A 5,174-nucleotide genomic window follows, 5' to 3' on the forward strand; every position below is an offset into this window, starting at 1 on the left:
AATTCTCACAAACACTTATCATCTTTTATACAGAATTTACCCCCAAAAAAATGGGAAGAAAGGGGCTAAAGGTGTAGGGAAAGTGGGAAGGGTAGGGGAAAGCTAATAAGGGGAAAAATGAGAAAATGAAAAAATGGAAATGAAGTGTTTGTAAAGGGGGAGGGGAGAAGGGGTGAAAGGAGGGCAGGGACAAGGGGAAAAAATGAGAACCAAGACCTGTCATGTAGAGGTACAAGATCCCAATAATGAATGTAACTGTACTGTATACCTAAAATGTAACAATAAACTCAATGGGGGGGTGGGAAAGTATGCACCAGCAAAGGAAAATTTATATAAAATTTAATTTTAATACTAAATTTATTAAGACATTATGAGATTAATACGTTACCTTTGGACTCTACAATTACAAGAAATGCTCAAAGTGGTGGCCATTAGCTTCCAGACGTTTATTAGTATGGTGAACTGCTATTGATTCCCAGCTTTTTGGCTAAGATCATGTGTAGTATGGTGACCTGCTGAAGTGTGTATATATTTTTTGATAGACTCTGCATTACAGCTATCACAGTGGATGTGAAGTGGTCTCTCACTGTATTTTCTTTTGTATTTCTCTGATGGCTAAGGATATTAGCATTCTTTCATGTGCTTATTGATCATTTATCTGTATATTTTCCTGGGAGACATGGCTTCCCAGAGACTGCCTATTTTAAAATAAGATTATGTGAACATTTATTGTTTAAATGTAAGAGTTCTTTGTACATTCTAGATATAAGATCCTTATCAAGTATGTATTTGCAAATATTTTCTCCCATTTTATGTTTTGTCTCTTCACTTTTTTTTTCTTTTTCTTTTTGGTAGTAGTGGGGATCAAATTCAGGTCCTTGTGCTTGCAAAGCAGGTAGTGGAACCACTGAGCTAAATCCCCAGCCCTACCTCTTCACTTTCTTGATGGTAACCTTTGAAGCAAAAAATATTTTAATTTTATCAAGTCCAAAAATATGCTTGTATGTGCTTTAGCTGTTACACCTAAGAAATTATTGCCTAACTCAAGATCCTGAAGATTTACTCCTACTTTTTTCATGATTTTTAGCATATACATTTAGATGTATGGTTCTTTTGAATTTTTATATATCTTACTTAAAAATCTTACAAATTATATTTTGTAAATAAAACCCATTTGTGAGCTGGGAACTGCTCATAGCACATACTATTTTGCAAAACACAGGTTCACTTTTACCTTAATTGAAAATATGTTAAAATACCTGTTTGGGAGGACAGGCAAGATGATGGTGCCTCACAAAAATCTATTCGTAATTTTGTTTTTGTACCGGGGATTAAACTCAGAACCTTGTGTTTGCCAGGCACATCGCCACTGAACTACATTCCAGACCCATATTTGTAATTGTATAAGGTAGTGAAAAATACCTTTTCCCAAGGCCAAACATTTTCAAAAGTAGTCAGCTGGGTTACTTGACTGTCACCATAATATTTCCATTTTGGATCCTTTTGAGCTATGCTCAGATTTCATACATGCCTCCGTTATGACATGTCTATGATCTCCTAATAAGCACTATCGCTCCGTAGCAGAAAAAAAATCAATCATTAATGATGTCTGCATTTTTGACATCTAAATCTGACACTATCAGATGTTTTTGTCCTAGTTTTGTTGCAGTGAAATATTGCAAGATAATCCAACCTGCTCCCTGTCTTCCACCCTGAAGGCACAACTTTGCCTTGCAAAGCTGCTCGTTTATCTTCTTCTTTTCTTATATTCTGATAGCAATAGAAGTTAGGGCCAGGTCATGGGCAGTGACAAGCAGAAGATGAGATGAGTTATGAATCACAGGAAGCTGTGGGGCAGACAGAAAGCTGAGCATTTAGGCGAGCAGCTTCAGAGCATGGCTTGGTTCTGGGAAAGTCATGTATCTCTATAACCATAGCTTTGATGCCAAAGTTCAGATCAATCCATGTTGATGAATCAAAAGAAAAGGGAAGCCATGATAGGAAGGCCAAGAATAAGGTCCACCTCCAAGGACTCCAACACAAATGAGGGAAATGTCCATGTGTTCTGAAGACTTAGTAGGCACATGGGTGATGACCAGTGTCCCGAAATCCAGGCAAAGAAGCAAAGTGTTACTGGTTTAACAACCACAAAAGAAAGAGCCGTTGGCATGTTGCTATGGACATAACTGGGATGTTCAGACTGGCCAATTGGAACAGGTCATGAATGGAGTCCAGTAGGAAGTAGCAACCTAGAATATGGACAGCTCTTCAGCACACCCAGTATTATGTTTGTGAACTTCTTAAAGTCCAGAATTGCATCTTTTCATTTCTGTCACTCCAATAACAAAGTTGCCTGAAACAAAGCAGTTGTTCCATCCGTGGTGTGGAATGAATGAAGAGTGAATGTTCATAGTAGGATAGATGTGTATGTTTCCAGGTTTAGGTGGAGCCCTTTCTATTATGCCCATCTGTCTTAGTCACTTTTCTGTCACTGGGACACAATGCCCAACACCTACAACTTAAAGGAAGAGAGGTTTACTTTTGCTCACAGTTTTAGTCCATGGTTGGCTGGCTCCAAGGCAAAAATGGGATGATAGAAAGGCCTGGGCAGAGGAAAACTTCTCATCCCATGGCAGCCAGGAAGCATTGAGAGAAGGGAAGAGCCAGAGGCAAGAATACACTTACACCCTTCCTGGTCACGGCCCCTAGTACCAACCTCCAACCAGGCCCTATCTCCTAACAGCACGTTCAGCTACTGAACCCATCAACAAGTGCACCCCTTGATGAATGCCACGTGATGCAGACACATGAGGCTTTGGGGGGACATTTTAAATCTATTTTTGATCAATATCTAAGGGTTGTTAGGTGCGTACAGTTCACCGGGCAGAAAAGGACTCTGAAGATTACCAAAGTTAGAGACCATAACTTAGGGGATGGACAGACTTTGGTCCATTGATGAGTGTTCATTGTCAGGACCCAATAGTCAAACATGTGGTGGATAGATGGAGAGGAAATGCAGTAAGGGTGTGGGTTTGCATAAACTAGGAGAGTCAAGAAATGGTGACAAGGCAGGTGGCTTGCCCAAGGTTGTCCTAATGAACTTCAACAATCAGCTATTCAAAGAGAGTCTGATTGACTCTACGTTAAGAGGAGTGGCCTATTTTAACAATGTGCCCTCTTAGAGCACAGAAGATAACTCCAAGGGTGCTGAGATGGGTATCTGCATTTGTTCATGGAATGTTTAAACTGATCAAAGTCAAGAAAATTCTTGTGTACTATTATAGTTTTATAGTTTTTCACACCAGATAGTACATAAGATCCTAATGAGACAATTGACAATGCGAAATAGGAAGAAAAGGGCTAAAGGTGTAGGGAAAGTGGGAAGGGTAGGGGAAAGGTAATAAGGGAAAAGAAAAAAATATGAGAAAATGAAAAAATTGAAATAAAGTGTTTGTAAATGGGGAGGGAAGGAGGGGGTGAAGAGAGGGCAGGGACAAGAGGAAAAAATGAGAACCAAGACCTGTTATGTAAAGGTACAAGAAAGATCCCAATAATGAATGTAACTGTACTGTGCCCCTAAAATGTACCAATAAACTCAATTAAAAAAAAGAAAATTCCTGTGCTGCTGGAAAGTACAAGAGTTTATTGGGGGAATTCTTGGTCTTCGAAACAGCAGATTGGAGGATATCAGGAACACTCTGGTTCCAGAAGCTGTGCGTTGCTCATCTGGAGTAATTGATCTGGGTCCACTCAGAAGATATCTGGCATTTTTAAACTTTTATAATATTATAAATAACACTATGTTTGTACTGGGTGAACATGTAACTATGACAATACAACAGATCCACCTGGAAATTGTGTAGATTCACAAGTGTACAAACTAAGTTATGAGTTGGAATCTGTACGTATTGACATTAATATGGCAAGAAAACTAATTCTCTAAGGTTACCCAACAGATATTTCATATTTTGGCAAAGCAAATTTTCTGTTTGTTACTTAAAGTTTCTAGGCCTCTTGTATTTCCAACATTTAAATTCAGCTTGAGAACTATTTCATTTTAACCTTAGTATCACGTTTCTGTTGAAAAATAAATACCTTAAGAGCCTCATGGCTCTGAGATTTGGAATTTGTAATGAAAGCTATGTTTGCCCATTAATAATGACATGCTTTAAATGGTTAGAATAAGGAATAAGGAGTGAGCTTTATTTTATCACTGTGTTTTGCATATTTCAATATATTTTGCAAACATAATTTTATAACCAGATAATATGAAGTATGGTTATTAATAACATTATTATAGCTACTTAGCCTCTCTTTGCCTTGAACTTCTCATCTACAAAATGAAAGTATAAAATGCTACCTCGGGGTATCATTGTTGCAAGGATTAAATAACTAATTCATGTGAAACAATTAGAACAAATTCTGGAGCATAGTAAGTGCTTAGTAAATGTTATTAACACTAATATAAGACCGCATTTCAACATTTGGAAGATCTAGGTTGAATTCAGGCATGTGGATGCAGGCATTGTTTTCAACTTAATTAGGTTTCATTTGACTCTGGATTTGTTGATTTATAATGAATTGAATGCAGAAGAAGCCAAGTCATGGTAAAGGAGACGTGGCACAGTGTAGACAATAATACTCTGGAGTCTGATGATCTAAGGTTATACCCAACTCTGACACTTACTTAAGTGAATCTTATTTAATGTCTCTATCATTTGTAAAATGGAGGTTATAGTAGTATCTATTTCCTAAGGTTCTTATAAAGATTAACTGAATTAATATGTTCAACTTTTATAATAGTGAAGCCTATATAAAGTTTTACTGCCATTATTACTATTGTTATTATTACTACTATATTTTTCAGTGTCCACCTTTGAATTGATAAAAGGCTCATGTTGAGGCATTTACAATAAATACTGTATAATGCTTGCTGTTTTGTTCTTGCTCAAGATGGCTTTGGTCATTCATGTGTTTTGCGGCTCCATGTACAACATTAGGATTGTTTTTCCAGTTTTGTTAAGAATGTCACTGAGAGCCGGGCGTGGTGGCACAAGCCTGTAATCCCAGCACTCAGGAGGCTGAGGCAGGAGGATCCCTGTGAGTTTGAGACCAGCCTGGGCTACATAGTGAGTTCCAGGTCAGTCTCAACTACATAGTGAGACCCTGCCTCA

Source organism: Fukomys damarensis, unplaced genomic scaffold (genome assembly GCF_012274545.1).
Source record: "Fukomys damarensis isolate Sample0158 unplaced genomic scaffold, DMR_v1.0_HiC HiC_scaffold_33, whole genome shotgun sequence".
Taxonomy (NCBI): Eukaryota; Metazoa; Chordata; class Mammalia; order Rodentia; family Bathyergidae; genus Fukomys; species Fukomys damarensis.